The 22,187-nt window shown below is 51.8% G+C and overlaps 1 protein-coding gene across 15 annotated transcripts in view; it reads right to left on the reverse strand.

The window, feature by feature from the left end:
- FUT8 (fucosyltransferase 8) overlaps positions 1-22,187 on the reverse strand; it is a 384,345-nt gene that overhangs the window by 122,742 nt on the left and 239,416 nt on the right. For 2 of the 15 annotated variants that reach the window (XM_078870638.1, XM_078870637.1), the window contains exon 1: positions 17,402-17,632. The exons of the other annotated variants lie outside the window; for them this stretch is intronic. The gene's annotated coding sequence lies outside the window, so the exon portion shown is untranslated. Of the gene's footprint in view, positions 1-17,401; positions 17,633-22,187 lie in introns of those variants that run through there. 15 annotated transcript variants of the gene reach the window in all.

A 22,187-nucleotide genomic window follows, 5' to 3' on the forward strand; every position in this document is an offset into this window, starting at 1 on the left:
GCCACCACCTGTTGAACGCTTCAACACTGAAGATGGCTTTGACAAGGGTAACCAAATCACATTCAACGATGCCGTGAGTTGACGGAGGCGCATCGCATCGCACTGCTCTCCACGCTGGCGTCCGAGTGAGTGTTCCTGCAATGCGATTCAACGTTCTACAAGGTGCCAGCCAGACACCCAGTGCACGCCTCTCCCCATTTGGCGGCCACTGTGGCTTTGTAACTGGGCTGAGGGAGGCAGCGATCCGTCAAAGTCAAGCGACGGCCGACGCTGGGAGCATCTCTCCCGTTCCGTCCACCCCCACCTTCTCCCCCCCCCCCCCGCGAGCGTGATAACAACGCTTGCGCTTGGCGCACGAGACGGCGGTACACGGACAGCCCAGAGGCCTCGGCAGTGTCACCTCGCGGCTTCCTGCGCTTCGCATAAAGGTCCACCGAGGTACACCGAGCGTGTCCACTGAACACGCTTCGATCGGCGTCAGATCCACAAAATCCAAATCAATGAAGGTGTTTGTATGAGGCCTGACTCTGCCAGGAAAATGTAATGTGCATTCGCCTTCAGCCAAGACCAAATCTTGATTATTACAAACCTTTTGCACCATCATCTGTCAGTGAGACACCACCATCAGCGCCCTGGACGCAGTGTCGAGATGTTAACTACCCGACATCTGCTGGTATGCAGGAGGTCATGGGTTCGATCACGACACTGATGATGCCTGCTGTATATTTGGAGTTTGCGTGTCTCTCTCCCCGTGGTCGCGTGGATTTTTCTCCGGGTCCTCCGGTGTTTCCCTCCGCATTTAGAATCAACGTCACCACGCGTTTAGAGCATTTGGCTACTGCTATAAATCTCCACGAGATGAGCCACTTCGTTGAGCTGTCATTTGTGGTCAGGTCTTACACAAATCCTTATTTCGATTACAAAATAAAAACAACTGCCTGGCCACGTGACATACATACTTGGTTATCGATACCTAGATTGCCAATATTCAAATGATATGCACACTACATGTATGGAATTAAAACAAAATATATATCTATATGATTAACCAGGCAATGGCAAATCGAGAAATAATCATGAGCATCTTTGTGGAGAAAGTAACAAAATCAATAAACACACGAGATGCCTCCGTCATACACCTGTCCTCCCTCCACGTAAAAAATACTTTTACACATCCTATCAGCCACTCGGCATTCTGGGAGTCCGCAATTTTCACAGTGTTCGTTCAACACAAGCAAACTCTGCACCAGTTTAGACATTCAGTATCTCTGCTTATTTCTTACTCTTTTTGTAGAAGGAAAAATAAATTAAATAAATTTAATTATTATCTTTCTACACGACTTTACCGAAAGAACCAAAGAGTAATTACTGCAGTCACGAAAGCTTAAAATCAAGTTTGCTTATTTCTTGTTACAAATAGCAATAGGTGACCGATAGAATGTTACTTAGGTTCACATGTAACCAAAAAAAGAGGCAACTGTGATATTTCAGTCATGATGGCATGAAAATGCATGACCGAGAAAACCAGAAAAAGGTCAAAAAACTAATTCAAGAGACCAAAACAAATTGTTTGCGACCCGAGTGTGCGGTGGCTGGTGAACGCCGTGGAGGGGGCGTGCACGTCGCTCACGAGGACGCGCCACAGCCAAGGTGACATCACCCGTGACAAACACCGGCGAGAGACTTCCAAAGCCACGCGCCTTGAAAAACCGGCTAATGGGCCACGGCCAGCTCTCAGCCTGTCGTGATTCCTAGATCTTGTGGATTCAAGACACTCTGTGCGCTTAATCTCTGCTCGGTGCTCCCCATACTCGGGATGCGTTGGGAGGCCACGGTCACATGGGCCGGCGGCAGCGGCGGCGCTCACGCTTCGAATACCGGCAGCCGCCCCGGGTTATTGCTGCGGCGTAATTACCGTTTGCTTCACAGCGGACGTTCCAGATCACACGACGTCATTCACAAGAGTAGGCCGCTGTGTGCCGGCGTCAGGGTCCAATTTCATTTTTAAAAAATGATTGGGATCACGTAAACAGCAGCAATCACCGCCCCCTACTGGCAGACAACTGCCCCACAGGTCACTGACGATTGATTCTATCCTGGTCTCTCGAGTTCTCACCTGGTTACACAAAATGAACTCCAAAGGTGGTTATAAAACTTTACTCCGCGGAGTTCAAATCCTGGTTGGGGATTGACTCGGCTCGTGAAGCCCTCCGGGGTCGATACAATGAGCACAACTTTGTGCGGATTGTTGACAGTGGTCGCCTTATGGATGGACTTCCCTAGCCGTGGGAATGCGGAATCCCTCCACTGGCTCAGGGCTGTACAAAGGAGACGAGCACCGCCTGAAATGCGCAATGAGCAACGAAAATCACGTTGACCGATGTGGAACAGAGGTGGAAAATTGCTCTGAGCCGAGTCTGTAAGGTTCTCGTGAGTGCCAAAGCAGACCCCGGTGCCTGGGGAGGGCAGTGGGGATTCCACTGCACTCCACACTCCCGACATCCTCGTGTACACGCTGCTGCTGCTGCTGCTCCCGCAACCATAGTGGCCCCTTCCAGCACAACGCCCTCTCCAAGTAGGTCGCCCAGAAGGCAGCGACGGATCTATACACTTCCCAAGGAGGGGGGGGGGGGGAGTACCAAAATCTTCAGCTTTTTAACTATGGCCCGACATAAAAAAAAAACATTCAATCTATTTTCTCATGTAAATATCAATAAATTCCAATTTTCATTTTTCATGGGTTTCGAGGGAGGTAAACGATCCTGAACAACCAACGCGCTCGCAAGCGCCGCTTCCTCCGTCCGCCCTCGACGTGCTTCCACGCATTGCTAAGCAGCTGTAACTTAGGAGCTCCACGGAACAGCTAAAATTACCCCACAGTTGACTAGATAACAGGAAAAGCGGTTGCAATTATGTCCATCAAAGTACTTGTAACGCTGTCATGCTAAAACTGACTTGTCTCAGCTTAAATAAGCGTCATCAACAATGCTCTCATAACACCAGGGCTAAAAAAAAAGAAATGGTATTCCTGGCTAATGCGCATTTCTGAATGGCTGCAGATGTCAATGTTTGGCAATAACACAGGCAAGGGAGTCGATTTTGTGGTCTGAAATTGCGGGGGAAGAAAGTAACGACGTGGCGAGTCGGTGCACGTGCTCGGAGACACAAACAGGGCGCAGGCGACGCTAAAGCAGTTGGATGTACGTGTGTGTGCATGCATGTACGTTGAATTTCTTTCATGCCGAACGTAGCCAACCATGCCGGTCGGAGGTGCGTGGGAAGGGCAACACAAATTAGACACACAAAAAGCAGTTCTACAGAAATTCGTTTTCAATTTAGATTTTAAAGTGCGTAGCTTCAGTGGCTTCCTAACGGTGCTAGCTTATATAATGGTGATAGCTTCAACGCACAGCGATCACAGAAGTCTATTTAGCCCAGTGTTCTTCACCAATTTTCAGAGGGGGGCCAATTTTTCCGATAAGACATCATCAGTGCGAAGGCCACCGCACATTTTAAACCATTGGGGGTTTGACAGCAGCACGATGATGATGATGATGGGGGGGGGGCTGTTTTCACTCTGTGTGTATTGTCGGTGGGGCTGCACATCAGGGGCCGCACTAAAGGCCACCAGCGGCCCGCGGGGCCTTGAAATGAATGAAGAACACCGAGTTAACAAGTTGACTTCCCGGATCTTCTTCTGAAGATGCTTGACATAGTTTCAAGAGAAACGTCGCGAATATAATTGGCGAACTTCATTGCGAGAGCTCTTCTTCAACCCACCAGTGAGCAGAAAACTCTGATAATTGGCGCGTTAAAACACTTGCAAGCGTAACAATCTCATTTGTTTCACCCACGTCAGGTGGTGGAGGATTAGAAATTTGGCCAGATCATTACGTGGCCGAAACTAAAAATCTGTTACGTATCATGGGTATCTATGATTCAACAAATGCTGACAACCGCCACTCGGTACCATAATTAAGGCACCGGCAGACAGTGTGCTGCTGAGCCCCTTAATGCGGCAGGCAGACAGAGCGAGAAGATTATTTCTCCAGAGTTCAGATTCCAACGCGCCGTGGCCAGCATGCAACTCAACTCAGATCCCGAAGCCAGCCCGGCCGACACGTTCTGTTGGTTTTGCCAAAATGAACTTGGCACAAAACCCACCGAACACAGTAAACATTGCTCCCATCCACCACCCTGCTCCACCCACTCATGATGGGCAGAAACGTTGGGGAAACTTTCTTGGGAGAGTCGACAAAACTACTTTGAATACAATTCCAATGAGCCGTGTGAGATGTATAGCAAACGGAAAGCTGTGTGGACTGATTTGTTTGATACAGAGATGAATGGTTGTTCATTTGCGTGTAATTACAACTGCTTCAAACGTGATTAGGGACGGCTGTGTGGGTCTATAATATCGGCCTAGTCCACGCAGTAGCGAGAAGAAACCTTGCTTGGTTCACCGTGCAGCTTCCTAGTTGCTAGATCAGGGTGATTAAATATGCAACACAATTCTCCAATGACATTTCCAAACGAAAAGACGCATGCGCCAATCGTGGTGGACAAACCCCACCACTCGCTTCAGTGCTATTAATCGTCTCAATCACGACCACGGAGCTGGATATTAAGATTCGTTTTGGAATGAGTTGTCATAACAGCTGTAACAACAACAACAACAAAACATAAGTTACGACTACACAGTCTAGAAGAACACAACGGACGTAAAATAGACATTTTAAACAACAAATACCAAACAGCAAATTACGAACGCGATGCTTGAACGAGGGACGTTGCTTCTCAACCGCTCCTTAAGATTCTGGACATTGCAAAACTCTTCCTTAACACGTCGGGTTTTGCGACCATTATCATCTATAATACAGATCTTTTGGGTTAGATCGTGTACATATATAAATGTGGCATTAAACCTTACTAATTTGCTGTGTCGGGTGGTGGCGGGTTTAATGACACATTTATATATTTACGCGATCTAACCCAAAAGACCTGTATTATGGAAAACTCTTTCTGTCAAACGGCCTTCGCCACAACAAGAATTATACCAACTCCATTAAAAAAATTATCAATCAAGTAACCCAAGGCATAAGCTGACAATACGCCCCCTTTTCCATCTGTCCCTTCACAGAATAATATTTGCATTTTTTACACATCCTATCAGACACACCTCTGTTTGGCATTGGCTACATACGGTGCCAAAGAGGTTCAACATAACGACAATAGTACCTCAGTTAACGTTATAATCCGTTCCGCGAAAACCACTGATAACCAAAATAACTGTTAATCGAATTCGCTTATAGGTTGAAAAATAAGTAAAGATCCCCTTGTCTGCAAGAGAGCTATTTCCACTGCCACAACAGAAAACGCAATGTAAACAAGGGCAGTCAAGGTCTAAAAGGTCATAAATGGACGTCGCTGTTTGGCTGAGGGCATGGCTTAGCCCTATTTACGATCGCTCAGATTGGTGGAAATTGGCGCCCGCGTGCATAACGTAAACACGTTACCGTTAGTCAGAATGTTAACGTTAGTCAAAACCATGGGGTCCTATGGGAGGTGAAACGTTAACTGTTAACTGATGTCACCATTAACCGAGGGACTACTGTACATAAACATGGCCTTTTTGGGAGTCCATATTTCTACAGCAATTGTTTAACAGATGAAAATTCTGGAACGGTATTGACATTGTCTCATTAGCAGTGTCAGGTTAGCTTCAACCAATACTGGTCAACTGCCAGAAGTTTCTAGGCAAGGACGTTCTCTGTTAGATACGGGTCAAAGTTCAATACAAAACCGTATACTTTGGTTGTATTTATCCAATGCTGCGGAAATTAGGCTTTCCCAGAAGGCTGTGCGGACGATGAGATGTGTGGAGACCATGGGAGGGAAATCCCCAGTGGCGCAGTACGATGGAAGAAGCAGAGAGAAAAGTGTTGTGACCTGCAGTTCGGTGTTTGATTTGGTGCACGAGTGAGTGAGCAAGTGGGCGAGTGAGTAGATGAGCAAGTGGGCGAGTGGTTGAGTCGTTTAGCGGGAGAGAGTGTTAGTGAGCATGTTGGACAATCTTCTTCCCATATCTGTCCCTCCATATATGTAAACTGATTACACAAGCTCTTATAATAATGTAATTGCTTAATTCAAGGAACATGTCAACTGTTATCTATTACCACTCTGATCGTGCCGTTGGTTGCTGGCCGTTAGATGTCTTTGACCTTTGGGCCTGTCCTCGGCAAGTGTGTAAAAAAACAACGAATCGACAGCAGAAGTGAGCAAGATCTGATGGGAACAGTGACCCCAGCACACACACACACCCACGGGGTTCAGCACTACCCACAGGGCTCAGCACCAACCACAGGGCTCAGCACCACCCACAGGGCTCAGCACCATCCACAGGGTTCAGCACCACCCACAGGGCTCAGCACCACCCACAGGGCTCAGCACTACCCACAGGGCTCAGCACCACCCACAGGGTTCAGCACCACCCACAGGGTTCAGCACTACCCACGGGGCTCAGCACCACCCACAGGGCTCAGCACCAACCACAGGGCTCAGCACCACCCACAGGGTTCAGCACTACCCACAGGGTTCAGCACTACCCACAGGGTTCAGCACTACCCACGGGGCTCAGCACCACCCACAGGGCTCAGCATCACCCAGGGCTCAGCACTACCCACAGAGTTCAGCACCATCCACGGGGCTCAGCACCACCCAGGGTTCAGCACCACCCACAGGGTTCAGCACCACCCACAGGGCTCAGCACCATCCACAGGGTTCAGCACCACCCACAGGACTCAGCACCACCCACAGGGCTCAGCACTACCCACAGGGCTCAGCACCACTCACAGGGTTCAGCACTACCCACAGGGTTCAGCACTACCCACAGGGCTCAGCACCACCCAGGGCTCAGCACTACCTCCCCCCGCTGCAATCTCGCCCCCTCCTCCCCATCGCGTGTCACAGCCGCCAGAGCGAGCGCCCAGGGAACGGGCACCAGAGAGGCCGCGGTGCGGGCTGGCTTTGTGTGGAGCAACAGCAGCAGCAGCGCGAGGGAAAAGTGCACAAATTCCTGGCCACATTAACTCAAGCCCGCCGAGGTAATGCATTACATGCTTTCTGCAGCCAACACCTCCCATTTGGTGAGGTGCGGTGGCTCGAACGCCGTCATTTCTCTTGAACAAAAACAGCGCGACGAAGTGTCAACGGCCGAGCGGCATCGGAAACCCCGCCATCTGCCTCGCGAGCCTTCGCTCGCCAACAAATCACACCCCACACGCTCCCTCTGGGTAAATCTTGGGTAAATCTCTAATCGCTACGCATCCCATGCTGCCAGAACAAATGTGTAAGACTTCGATACCAAGATGCCAGAGAGAGAAAGCGATATTAGGGGCATTCGGTCGCTTATAAAAGGGCTAAGTGTATAAAATCCATGCATGCAAGCCACGTGCATTTCATCAAGCGTGTTATGACAGAGTACTCTTTTTCTCACCGAAACGTCTTGCCATCCTTAAAAAATGACAGCAGCAGTAATTGACTTCTGCAGTCACGTCACTCAAGCGGCTTGGAAGAAACGCATCGACCACCGTGATTCCGTGGCTCGCCTCCATGAAGCCTGCAGGCCTCAGTCTTGGTCTACGTTGAACGTCTTTCCCACCGTACGTAGCCAACCGTGATTATCGCAGGTGCGGGGGGAAGGACAACAAACTGAGCTCTATTAAAGACCGGAAGCAGGTGGGGATTGCTTCACTATTCTGGCAAATCGCCCGATGATGCTGGATGTAATTACCAGCGAAACGTCGTACTTCTCAAATTGTAAATGTTGTGGATTTACTCTCCAACACACAACCGGTGGGCTGAAGTAGTAACTCATTGGCACGCGTTGTTAACGTGACAAACCTTACTTGCTGTTTCGGGTGGCGGAGGGTTACGACACATTTATACTTATGCAATCTAACCCAAAAACCTTCATGAGGAATAAAATTGGTCGCGAAAGCCTCCTATGTGTTATACTGAGCACAAAAATCCGTTATAAAGAAATTAGTTTTCTTTCAGGATTATTTAAAAGTGCATAGCCCCAGTGGTTTCCTAACATTGGAAGGAAGAGCGTTCCAGACGACCCAGAAGCGCATCTGAAGGCTCTGAAAGGGCGGCACCACATCGCTACTAACTGGGGCCGTTGAACAACAACCACTAGACTGGCAACCGTTTTCAGAATCGACTAGGGGATCCAAATGTCGGAAACCGGTCACTGTTTAAAGCGGAGCATCAATAATTAACGGGCAGATCGGCGCGCGCCAACGCGTAAACCGGGCGGCGGTGGCGGCATAAGTCACTGCACGCATGGTGCAGTTTACCGGTACCACCAAAAACACATTTCACCGACCCTTAAGTAGAATCTCATTGGTGGTGCCGTCTGGCGAGCTGAGCTGCCTGCCCCTTGGGTTTCAGCGAGGCATTTAGGAGCCGTTTACTCTCAGAGGCCTGGACATATGGGGGGCCGTCCATAAATGACGTCACGCACCTGGGGGGGGGAGGGGGGTCAGACATTTGTGACGAGGGCGGGAGGGGGGGTTTGAGAAATGTGACGTCACATCAAAATGAGCAACTTTAAATAAATATTAATTAAATATAATTGCAATAACCCAAATTTTGATGAATTTTCATTATTAACTATTTGATTATTTTAATTTACTAAGGTCACCTTTTATTTATTCCATGAAGGAGCATATTGCTTCTCCATGGGAGAATGGAGAAGCAAACATTTAGTAAAAAAAATTAAACATTTTGATTCTAATGATTCTACCAGGGCTTTTCATTCTGTGAAATGAATGTGCTTGTTATAATTGTACTCTCCATTTTGCTTCGTCTTCCTACAAAGTTTCAAGTATTATTTAATAGTTATAACTCACTTCACTACCCGGCTTTGCCTGGGACTTGGATTCTTGTCTTGGATTAATACACGGCCTACGCGGAGGGTGGGGGGGGATGCGTGACGTCAGCAGGCACACTGCGTAACGCTGCCGCATGCGGGTGACATCACAGATGTGACGTCACCGCTCACTTGCCGTGCAAAATATATCCATTATTGCGCCCCCCCCCAAAAATACCAAAGTCTATTTTTAGACTTTTTGCATTGTGTACAGTCTGGAAGCTACCCACATGGCAAATTTCAAGTTTGTTGCATGTTGGGAAGTATGCTAAACATTTCAAACAGACACATTCACACATTTCCCTTTTATATACAGTATATAGATTACTTTTCATATTTTTTTAATTATGAGAGAAGTTCAATATAATATTCTGAACATCTGCAGTTTTAGTTATACGTTGACTATTTTCAAGTGAATTTTATGCTAAATTTCAGCTTTCCAACACCTCCTTTTTAATAAATGTTTTCTCCTACAACATCAGAGTGCAGTGCCACATTAAATACGCACTACAATGACAATAGTTTAAAGCGATTTGATGTATGTTTTATTTTCAAAATGGAAATATGGTTTGGGGGGAGGGGCAGAGCTTTGTGACGTCATATTTGAGGAGGGGTCTCACTTTTTGTGTGTGACGAGGGGGGGAGGGGGGGTCAAAAATCGGCTAAAATCGCGTGACGTCATTTATGGACGGCCCCTGAGGTAAGCATAAAGATTCAAAATTGAAGAGCCGAGCCTCAGAAGCATCAACAAATCAACGTTGCTTAAAACCAACATGCCCGCTGCGCCAAATTATTTATTTTGTAAGCAACACGTGGAATTTGAATGAAAATGTAATCAAATCACCTCACATCAATGCGAGAGTATTTACGAAGCTTCCGAAACCAGCCGTTTGCTTGGGGCCTGCAGGAAGAGGCGTCGGAAGGCAACGTGGGAGGCAGCGGCTCTTACATTGTGCAACGTAAATCACAGCTCTGCGGCTGACCTGCGATGTTGTCCATGCCACCAGAGACATTCAACCCCCGCCACCATTCAGACACGTGGTCACATCAGGTCCACGTGGCTCCACGTTTATCTGCAGAAATTGGCACGGCTTTGCCACTTTGGGGGGGAACCTAAAACATCCTTCCATGGGGGGGGGGGGTGCAGGAGAAATTTTAAATGAAGAATGCCGGGTTCACAGTGCAGTGCGCTAACCGCTGTACCCCCGTATGTATTACAATAGTCTAGCAAACCTGGCCTCAAGTAAACGTACACTTTACCACTTTACGTGCGGCCAGATAACCGCACCTCCGATTAGCACAGTTGGCTAAGTACGGTGAGAAAGACATTCAACGTGCATACGTAACAAGACCACACTCACAGCAGACATCTTAATTGACTAAAGGTAAGACACGAGTCTGCGTAGCCGATGCTCTGTGTACTCAAGTGTCATCAGCATAGCATTCGCATTACTCTGTATGTGCACAGACACACACTCCGCACTTTAGTCATTTGATTGCCGTGACAGCGCTTGCTCAGGTTAGGAATGGCACCAAAGGGGGCAGTGAAGCCATCGCCACTCCCAGCCACAGCTAATTTGAACACGCTGCACCAATTGTCACCGATGGGTATAACCAGCAAACGAACCTCGATTGTACGAGGGCTGTATTATTAATAAATATTGATGCCTTTTCCCTACGCATCTACAAACACACATACACACACGGTGTAAATCCACCAAGGCTCTGAAATTATCTGTGCGTGAATCTTATCAATGACGTCTTTACAAAAATTAAACAAGACTACTCATATGAACTCTGCTGATGACGTATGAAGGAACAGGCCCTGAGTTTGCTCGTCTTGAATCAATGCTGATTACATTTTGCACTCCCGGAAGGCCGTGCCGCCGATGGGTTGTATAAGAAGTACTTTTATCGCGTACGTGGAGAGACGGATACGTGAAAGAGACGCACCGCCTGCGTATTTATTGTCTTAGCAGTGTGACCGTATGGCTGTATGGGCGTATTACAAGCCGTCAGGGCAGTCACGGCAGTTATGGCGGTCACGGCAGCCACGAGGATCAGGGCGGCACGGAGATCAGGGCGGTCACGGGGATCAGGGCGGTCACGGGGATCAGGGGGGTCACGGGGGTCAGGGCGGTCATGGGGATCAGGGGGGTCACGGGGATCAGGGGGGTCACGGGGATCAGGGGGGGTCACGGGGATCAGGGGGGTCACGGGGATCAGGGCGGTCATGGGGATCAGGGGGGTCACAGGGATCAGGGGGGTCACGGGGATCAGGGCGGTCATGGGGATCAGGGGGGTCACGGGGATCAGGGGGGTCACGGGGATCAGGTCGGTCATGGGGATCAGGGGGGTCACGAGGATCAGGGGGGTCACGGGGATCAGGGTGGTCACGGGGATCAGGGTGGTCACGGGGATCAGGGGGGTCACGGGGATCAGGGGGGTCACGGGGATCAGGGCGGTCATGGGGATCAGGGGGGTCACGGGGATCAGGGCGGTCATGGGGATCAGGGTGGTCACGGGGATCAGGGGGGTCACGGGGATCAGGGGGGTCACGGGGATCAGGGCGGTCACGGGGATCAGGGCGGTCACGGGGATCAGGGCGGTCATGGGGATCAGGGGGGTCACGGGGATCAGGGGGGTCACGGGGATCAGGGGGGTCACGGGGATCAGGTCGGTCATGGGGATCAGGTCGGTCACGGGGATCAGGGCGGCACGGAGATCAGGGCGGTCACGGGGATCAGGGCGGTCACGGGGATCAGGGGGGTCACGGGGGTCAGGGCGGTCATGGGGATCAGGGGGGTCACGGGGATCAGGGGGGTCACGGGGATCAGGGCGGTCATGGGGATCAGGGGGGTCACGGGGATCAGGGGGATCACGGGGATCAGGGCGGTCATGGGGATCAGGGGGGTCACAGGGATCAGGGGGGTCACGGGGATCAGGGCGGTCATGGGGATCAGGGGGGTCACGGGGATCAGGGGGGTCACGGGGATCAGGGGGGTCACGGGGATCAGGTCGGTCATGGGGATCAGGGGGGTCACGAGGATCAGGGGGGTCACGGGGATCAGGTCGGTCATGGGGATCAGGGTGGTCACGGGGATCAGGGGGGTCACGGGGATCAGGGGGGTCACGGGGATCAGGGCGGTCACGGGGATCAGGGGGGTCACGGGGATCAGGGCGGTCACGGGGATCAGGGGGGTCACGGGGATCAGGGCAGTCACGGGGATCAGGGCGGTCACGGGGATCAGGGGGGTCACGGGGATCAGGGGGGTCACGGGGATCAGGGCGGTCATGGGAATCAGGGGGGTCACGGGGATCAGGGCGGTCACGGGGATCAGGGCGGTCACGGGGGTCAGGGCGGTCACGGGGGTCAGGGCGCTCACGGGGATCAGGGCGGTCACGGGGATCAGGGCGGTCACGGGGATCAGGGCGGTCACGGAGATCAGGGCGGTCATGGGGATCAGGGCGGTCACGGGGGTCAGGGCGCTCACGGGGGTCAGGGCGGTCACGGGGGTCAGGGTGATCACGGGGGTCAGGGTGGTCACGGGGATCAGGGCGCTCACGGGGGTCAGGGCGCTCCCGGGGGTCAGGGTGGTCACGGGAGTCAGGGCGGTCACGGGGGTCAGGGAGGTCACAGGGATCAGGGCGGTCACGGGAGTCAGGGCGGTCACGGGGGTCAGGGAGGTCACAGGGATCAGGGCGGTCACGGGGGTCAGCGCGGTCACGGTAGTCAGGGCGGTCACAGGGGTCAGGGAGGTCACAGGGATCAGGGTGGTCACGGGGATCAGGGTGGTCACGGGGGTCAGGGTGGTCACGGCTGTGGGGGGCCCACGGCTCGGCTCCCCCACAGTGTACAGTGCGTACAGTGCGCACAGTACGCACGTGCGAGACACGCGAGACACGCAGGGGGGAACTGGGTGGCTATCGCACGCCGTGGGGGCGTTCGTGTTGTTCACAAATAAACACTGCCTCCTTCATGTATTTTACAGTGGAAGGCGATATCCGCGGCAAATTGCATGTTTACCTACGCACTATGTATGTGTGTAGACACACTGTCAGTGGCGCACACCCAGATAAGCAATTACAAGCAAGGAATGCATTTATTGCAATTTCATATTTCACTAAACATGGAAAAAATGGCCTGTGGAAAGCTTCGTGTAGCCGTGTGCATCGCGGCTAGTGAATGCACCGAGGTTAGAGCCAACTGAACTTGCTCACCCCCGTTGAGGGTTAACTTAAAGACACTCGCCGCGCGTCGCTCTGCAAGCAGCACCAAGTCGGCTGCCATCATTTCTGTCGCAAATTACCGGAGCGCGCTTCCCTGCCCGTCAGCATGCCAGTAACGTCGAAAATGCTCCCTCCGGACTTTTCTTGCATTGAACCCATACTGCTGAAATCATGCCCTCCCAGAAGGCCGTGTGGCTGATGGGGATGTGTAACAGAGGATCGTTCATTTCACGTGCAGCGACAGGGAATGGGAAGGAGGCGTAGCATCTGCTTATTTAATTTGTTAACTCGCAAGAGGCCAGTCCACTGCATGCCGCCGTCACAATCCAAACCCTCGATTTGTAAATTAACTTATCACTGAATCGCTGAACCCCGCAGCCTTTACTTTTTTAAACCAAGGCGGGAGGACGTCAGTGATATTTATAACTCTGTTTGCAAAATAAAATGGCAAAACCGTGGCAACGTCGATAAATATTGCAGCGGACAGCGTGCTCATTTAGAAAATAACGGCAACGCCCCTGGTCCCGTGTCATCGTGTGTGGAATTCCCAGCACCATACAGCAGCTGTAACAATGTTCAAAGGAAGCTCGGTGTCTGCCGAGAACACAATCAGCAGCAGCTTGAACCGTGTAGCAGACGTGGCGAAAGCAACCCCGCGAGCAAAAGACAAAGATCCCCAATACGAAGCGGGAAGAGGCCGGTTTCGTGTGGGCGATGCGTTCCGGAGAGGTGCGACGACGAATATCGAAACGACGTCAACCGCAGCGAGATACAGGGTAGGTGGTGGTGGACGCCAAGGCTGAGAGGCGACGGATAGCGAGACAGGATGGACGATGACGCCGTCAGAGACGTAAGCGTGGGGTTAAGGCGACGAGGATCAGGTCGAAGCGGGGTCAAGGGGTCAATAATAAAGCGACGACGTACTTGCGAAACGACGTAAAAGGGGGAGACGTACATCAGGGTGTTACGGCCTTAACATACTGTTGGGGCAAGTGCTGTTAGCGAGCACCTATGAAGGCCGGCACGGCACACCAGCGGATGGGTGACCAACACCACGCACGGCCGCCTTTGTCTCCCCAGTAGCGATATTTTTACACACCGCACCGGGTACTCGTTTGACGAAGAGTCGACCGAGGGGAGGCCCACGACCGGTTCAGTTAATCGCCACCTGGTGTTGGCCGTGAGCGGGGATCGAACTCGGGTCGCCGGGTTCGTAGCGCAGAACGCAAATTGCCACTGCTGCTGCGTGTGCAGAGCGCGGCCCAACGCGCTGTAGGGGGCGAGAGAAGTTGGTGCGAGTTAGACCCAACGAGCAGCAGCAGCAGTTACCATGCAGGGCAGCCACGCGATCACAGCCATTACCACAGTACACCGTGTAAACATGTTTACACACGCACTCCTGACATCATCACTGCCTTCATGTGCCGTATTGGTGATTCACATTCACAGTACTGTGTGTAAAAGAACGGTGTATGTCCAAGCTGCATATTTATTTACTAAGGTCAATTTGGAATAAGAGGATAAAATTCTTGCAGCCTCAATTTTTAAACACTCACACTGCATATATGCATATGCTGTATCTCTTGAATAGATCTCGTACAATATACGAATGCCAAATATAAAATGTCTACCCTTTAATATCCACAGTAATGACTCCCACGTGAACAGAAAACACAGAGAGCGTACACAAGCACGTGTTGTGTGTGTACAGTAAACACAACACAGACACAAGCACGTGTTTGTGTGTGTAAAGTGAACACAACACACTGTATAAACGTCATCTGCTACGCGGCCTTCTGGAAGTGCATCATGTCAGCAGCACTGGCTCAACAGCAGTGCCGGACTAAGCTAGTGCGGGCCTGTAGCATATGTTCTAAAGGGGCCCTGAATTTTAAAAACACATGATTATTAAAACACAAATGTTTTACTTGGATAGTAAAGTAATTGTATTTTTTCATTTGCTATACAGCCAGATAATACGACAAATCACTAACCTTAAACACCCAGTCGTTCATAAAAGTTGAAGGCAGTATAGTACTATAGTAATAGAGCAAGTGGAGAATCACTGAACCGGAATTTATAGCTTTAAGGCATTTAGCGCGGGGCCCTTGAAAGTGCGGGGCCCGCAGCATCATGTGTAGCTACTACATGTGTAGCTACTACATGTGTAACTACTACATATGTAGCTACAACATGTGTAGCTACTACATGTAGTAGCTACTTGTGCTGTAGGCCTCGGCAAGGTAAGGTAATTTACCCTTTTTACCGGGTAAAAGGGTAAAGGTAAAGGGTAAAGGTGTCGACATGCCAAGGGGTAAGGTAAAGGGTAGGGTAAAAGTAGCTCGGAAGAATTACCCGGTAAGGTAAAGGTAGCGCAAAGCATTACCCGGTAAATACGGTGCCTTGGTTACCGCTAAAAGCTCCGTGGTGCAGTCCGTGGCCTCCATTTAATAAGTAATATAAAAAAAACTTTTTTTAAACACGCTTTTATTAAATGTACTAGTAATGGCAGAACTCCACGAATCCAGGAATGGCCCCGAAGCTTGCCATAACGTAAGGGGACCGTGGCCAATTACAGCCAACGTCAGTTGAGCGTGGGCAATTAGACCCAAGCCGAAACATAACATACAAAAAATGTTTAAAAACATATATATTTTTATGATAGAATATAGTGTTGTCATCAGTAAGACATACGTATACCAAGTTTGCAGTCGATACCACATTGGGAAGTGGGTTAAAATTGAGTTACAAGATTTGAGGATACAACAACGACAACAACAGACTGAGTGAGTGAGTTAAAAAAAAGCGTGTAAAATTGGAATCGAGAGTATTCTATATGTATAAAGCGCTCTACCTAGCATTTACCAATATAAACCTTGTTCATGTGTAGTAGTACCCCAGTAATTACCCTGTAATCGGGTAATTTGTATGGGGTAAGGGTAAAAGGTAGGGTAAAGGTAGGCTCGTTGCTTTCTACCTTTTAGCTTACCTGCTAAAAGGTAAAAGGAAGGGTAGAGTGATTGTATTGTGGTAAGCGTAAAAAGTAAGGTAAAGGTAGGCTCGTTGTTTTTTTTACATTATAACTTTTGCCTTGCCGAGGCCTATTGTACTACCAGGATATAACCCGGCACTGGCGACACAAGCAACAACTCGTGCACCGGTTCCAACATTCAGCGTCCCATCAGCAGTCAGGAAAATCCCTGCCGACCACGATCCCAGACATCGCTTCACAAGCGAGGCCCCCCCTCTCTGGAGGACAATGCCCCCCCCCCCCCCTCTCTGGAGGACAATGGGGCCCCCCTCTCTGGAGGACAATGGGCCCCCCTCTCTGGAGGACAATGGGCCCCCCTCTCTGGAGGACAATGGGCCCCCCTCTCTGGAGGACAATGGACCCCCGGGACTAATTTTGCTTTGTTCTGAAGCCGCCACCACCTCGTTTTTTGCTTTCTCACCCCGAATACCAACGCAGATTGGGAGCTTCTGGTAAACAAAGATCGCCCCCCCGTCTGCTTAGGGCGAGTGCCGTTCGCGAGTTAGCGGCGCCTACGATGGGCGTGAAGGGGGGTGGGTGAGCAGCACCACGCCCGACCGCCTTTGTCTCCCCAGTGGCGACGTTGTTTACGCACCACACCGGGTACTCTCATTTGAAGCCGAGCCGACCTAGGGAAGGAGTGACGAGCAGGGAGAGCAGGAGGAGGAGGGGGAACAGGGGGAGGAGGGGGGGGGGGGAACCGGGGGAGCCGGGGGAGGAGAAGGAGGAGGGGGGGGAGCAGGGGGAGGAGGGTGGAGGAGGAGACGAAGAGGATGAGGCTGGCCATGGCAGCAGGGGGAGAGTGACGAGGAGGCGAGCCACGACGGGAGCAGGTGAGCAAGGTGAGGGGAGCAGGGGGGGTGAGGGGAGAAGGGGGGGTGAGGGGAGAAGGGGGGGGTGAGGGGAGAAGGGGGGGGGGGGGGTGAGGGGAGAAGGGGGGGGGTGAGGGGAGCAGGGGGGGGTGAGGGGAGCAGGGGGGGGTGAGGGGAGCAGGGGGGGGGGTGAGGGGAGCAGGGGGGGGTGAGGGGAGCAGGGGGGTGAGGGGAGCAGGGGGGTGAGGGGAGCAGGGGGGGTGGAGAAGGGGGGGGAGCAGGGGGGTGAGGGGAGCAGGGGGGTGGGGGGAGAAGGGGGGGTGAGGGGAGAAGGGGGGGGCAGGGGGGTGAGGGGAGAAGGGGGGGTGAGGGAGCGAGGGCGCGCTGCTTCACCTGGCGCGGCGCCCCACGGAGAGTCGGGCCCGATGGGAGCCGCTCGCGGCGGCGCGGCCGGAGATGGCGCGGAGAGGAGGATGGAGCAGGAGGATGGAGACGTCTCGCCGGAGCAAGCGGAGCAGGAGGCGGCGGCGATTTACTGCGGCGACTGCATCAGCCGAGAGGCGCGGGAGGGCGGCAGCCGCTCTCGGCGGCGGCAGCAGCGCCGAGCCCCCCCCCCCTCCTCGTGCCCCCCCCCCCCCTCCTCGTGCCCCCCCCCTCCTCGTGCCCCCCCCCCCGTACCCGCCGCCAATCAATCACCCCGCACAGCACCGCCAGCACCACCGCCACGGGTCTCCGTCGTCTCTCCCCCTCCTCCTTCTCGTCTCCCCGCGCAAACCAATCGCTAGCAGTGGCCCGGCCAAACGAAACATCACCAACCACCACCAACAACAGCCACCACCACTACCAACAACAACCACCACCAACCACCACCTCCTCCACCTCCCCATTCATTCCGATCAGACGCCACGGCAGCAGCGGCGGCATCAAGAGCGGAGGAGCGCGGCGGCGGCGGCAGCAGCAGCAGCCATCGCGAGCAGCCTCGCCTCTCTCCTCCGCTTAACTCGCACAATCGGCTGCTCGGCGGATTCACTCGGGAGATGATTTATACATTCACACACACGGACACACACACACGGACACGCAGGCACACGGACACGTCGGGGTGTCCGTGCGTGTGTGTCTTGTATACGCGAGCACGCGTGGTGATCGCACACACACACAAAGATCCCCCGTGTAGCCTTTAACAGACTGTTGGTGCAAGTGCTGAAGGCCGACACGGCACACGAGGGGATGGCGTGGCCAGCGCCACGCCCGGCCACCTTTGTCTCCCCAGTGGCGATGTTTACTACACACCGCACCAGGTACTCGTTTGAGGCCGAGTAGACCTAGGGGATGAGGCCCAGGACCGGTTCAGACAATCGTCACCCGGTGTCGTCCCGCGAATCGAAACCCGGGTGGCCAGCACACACACACACGTGTTCACACACACACACACACGTGTTCACACACACACACACACGTGTTCACACACACACACACACGTGTTCACACACACACACACACGTGTTCACACACACACACACACGTGTTCACACACACACACACACGTGTTCACACACACACACACACGTGTTCACACACACACACACACGTGTTCACACACACACACACACGTGTTCACACACACACACACACGTGTTCACACACACACACACACGTGTTCACACACACACACACACGTGTTCACACACACACACACACGTGTTCACACACACACACACGTGTTCACACACACACACACGTGTTCACACACACACACACGTGTTCACACACACACACACACGTGTTCACACACACACACACACGTGTTCACACACACACACACACGTGTTCACACACACACACACACGTGTTCACACACACACACACGTGTTCACACACACACACGTGTTCACACACACACACACACGTGTTCACACACACACACACGTGTTCACACACACACACACGTGTTCACACACACACACGTGTTCACACACACACACACACACGTGTTCACACACACACACACACACGTGTTCACACACACACACACGTGTTCACACACACACACACGTGTTCACACACACACACACGTGTTCACACACACACACGTGTTCACACACACACACACACGTGTTCACACACACACAGACGTTCACACACACACACGCGTCCACACACACATGCGCACAGGCGTTCACACACACACGCGTCCACACGTGCGCAAACACGCGCACGCGCTCGGCCCTGTACATTGCACGGCGCACGCATCACCACCAATGCCGCCACTCAACAGCAGCGACAAGACGCAGATCACCGACGATGATCGTCGTCGTCGTCGACCGTTGAAACAAGAAGCGTCATTGGCGGCGAGGCGAAGACTAACATCGACAAGATAAAAACCCACACACACAACTCCACGATGCCAGCGATTGTTTTGAGTTGCGCATTGGAGAGTTGTGCGTCCATATCTTGCAGAGGGTCCTTGCCCATACAATACGGACTGCTGATGAGACCACTCCAAGTCGAAACCGGCCCAGAGTTTGCCCGTGTGAACGAATGCTGCTGCTAAGATGCACTCCGAGAAGGCCGCGTGTGGCTGGCGTGATGTGTAAAAATATATATGTTACATCCATGGGGAGGAGGCATCTCGTCTGCTTGTTTTGTCAGATTCAACTTGCCATGCAAAAAACACACGCGAGTACAAAAGGAGGCCGTTTAACCTGCACCGTATGTACCCCAGGGAGAAAGTGGCATGCTCACACACTTCACATCAGACAGGGAACGATTTCCATAAACTACACAAGGCAAGTCAGAATCTTGCTGCCATACCCGGGATTCGGCACTCAAATCCTGCCTCACTGCCCGGACAGCATTCAGAGTGGAGCAGCCAGGGCGTGACTGATGATCCAGCTCTCACCGACTTGCTTTAGTCACTCGCCCCACCGGCTGCCAGTCGCCTCCCTATCACTCTTCTATCGCTACTACTACCGTGGTGACGACTGCCGTGGTGACGGTTCCAATTGAACTTCACGAAATGATTCCTACCACCCATGTTGAGGACTCAGTCTTATCACACTCGCTGTTTCGTCTCGTCCACACTATGTACAACCACCACACTGCAGGTCACAACAACTGACCCACTCACTCACCCAATCACCCACTCACTCTCTCATCTACTTCACCCACCCACTCACCTTCTTCACCCACTCACCCACCTACTCACCGACTTCACAACAACCGCCATTCGCCACTAAGTGGCGGTGACGTCACCACGACGCTTGCGCCAGGCCATGTGCACCTTGAGACCACGTGAAGTGTCGCCTACTTCACCCACTCACTCACCCACTCACCTAACTCACCCACTCACCTACTAACTCACCCACCCACTCACCCACCTACGCATCTACTTCACCCACTCACCCACTTACTCACCCACCACACTGCAGGTCACAATACTTCTCTTTGTGCCTCTTCTTTGACACTGCACCAATTTGGAATTCCCTCCCATCATGAGCAAGGTTCGCTATTTACAGCGCGAAAAAAGTTCAATATACATACATGCATCGTCTCTTTTCCCCAAGTTCTTATATATCGCTCAGTTATAGAAACGTGCGAGCTCTTATTCATCCATCACAACTGAGAGTGCTGCTTGTTGCTGGCCACTTATCCTCTGGGCCCTTTGGGCTGTGCTCAAGACGCTGAATGTAACGACACGTGCGTGGCCACTCGGCAAGCCGCTGCATGGCTTGGTGCACCGGGCATCTGTGCAGCGGAGCGCCCCGCGTGCTTGCGGAGGTCGACGTTTCAGACCAAATCCATCGCGAGGAGACGAACCTCCGGGAGGGAGCGAACGCAAGGCCCGGCCGCACGCTCTGCCAGCGGCGTTGCGCTTAGCGAGGCTGCTGCTGCTGCTTCTGATTCTGCTTCTGATTCTGCTGCGGAACCATCCACAGGTTTGCATCGTGAGCCAACTCGGAGCCATCTCTGACATCAACTGAATTTTCAAACACTGAGCTACATTACTCGAAACAAAACAGTGCACTACATGACGACAATAGCCTTCACGCGCAACGAACATTAACCTTTTTTGGGTCTGCGAATGAAACGGAGCGGTGGTTCAGTGGTTAGCACAGTGCGCTGCGAGCCTGTGGCAACTGGAGTTTGATTCCAGGCTACAGGGTATGGCAGTACAGCAATGGGATGTCTCCTGTTCCCTACACCACGTGTGTAAAGTGTCAACACTCATGAATAGAGTTGGTCAAACATCCCCATATTTCAATCTTAATTTGGAGCTTTCGTGACTGCAGGAATTACTCTTTGGTTCTTTCGGTAAAGTCACGTATAAAGATAAAATAATAAATTAAATAATAGCATACGACGTTTCGATTGCAACAAAGCAATCATCATCAGGTATAAATGAAATAGCAACAAAAATCTAACCAGAAAACTATAGACAGACATATAAGCAGACAGATATCACAGAGATACATAGAGAGAGAACACACATAGGCACACAGAGAGAGAACGTCTCTGTGACGAGGTCTTAAATAGAGAGAGGGGGCGGAGAGAGGGAGGGGTTAGAGAAAATTAGAATGTCAATGAGTAGGACGACGCGTGGTAAGGTGCGCAAGCTTGAAAATTAGGAGAACGGGAGAGAGACACACTAAATTAAATAACCTAGCAAAATATCGAAATGTAATGTAATGCAACACAGAGAGTCGGTCAACACACAATTAACGCATAGCCTGGTTGATTACGTATTTCAAAGATTGCTAAGTTAGAATTTAAGTGTGTCTCCGTTCGTCGTGTTTGTGTTTTTGTCTCTCTTTGAATTTTCACACTTAAATTCTAACTTATCAATCTTTGAAATACGTAATCAACCAGGCTATGCGTTAATTGTGTGTTGACCGACTCTCTGTGTTGCATTACATTACATTTCGATATTTTGCTAGGTTATTTAATTTAGTGTGTCTCTCTCCCGTTCTCCTAATTTTCAAGCTTGCGCACCTTACCACGCGTCGTCCTACTCATTGACATGCTAATTTTCTCTAACCCCTCCCTCTCTCCGCCCCCGACCCCTCTCTCTATTTAAGGCCTCGTCACAGAGGCGTTCTCTCTCTGTGTGCCTATGTGTGTTCGCTCTCTATGTATCTCTGTGATATCTGTCTGCTTATATATCTGTCTATAGTTTTCT

The sequence above is a fragment of the Lampetra fluviatilis genome, chromosome 30, assembly GCF_964198595.1.
Source record: "Lampetra fluviatilis chromosome 30, kcLamFluv1.1, whole genome shotgun sequence".
NCBI classification, from domain to species: domain Eukaryota; kingdom Metazoa; phylum Chordata; class Hyperoartia; order Petromyzontiformes; family Petromyzontidae; genus Lampetra; species Lampetra fluviatilis.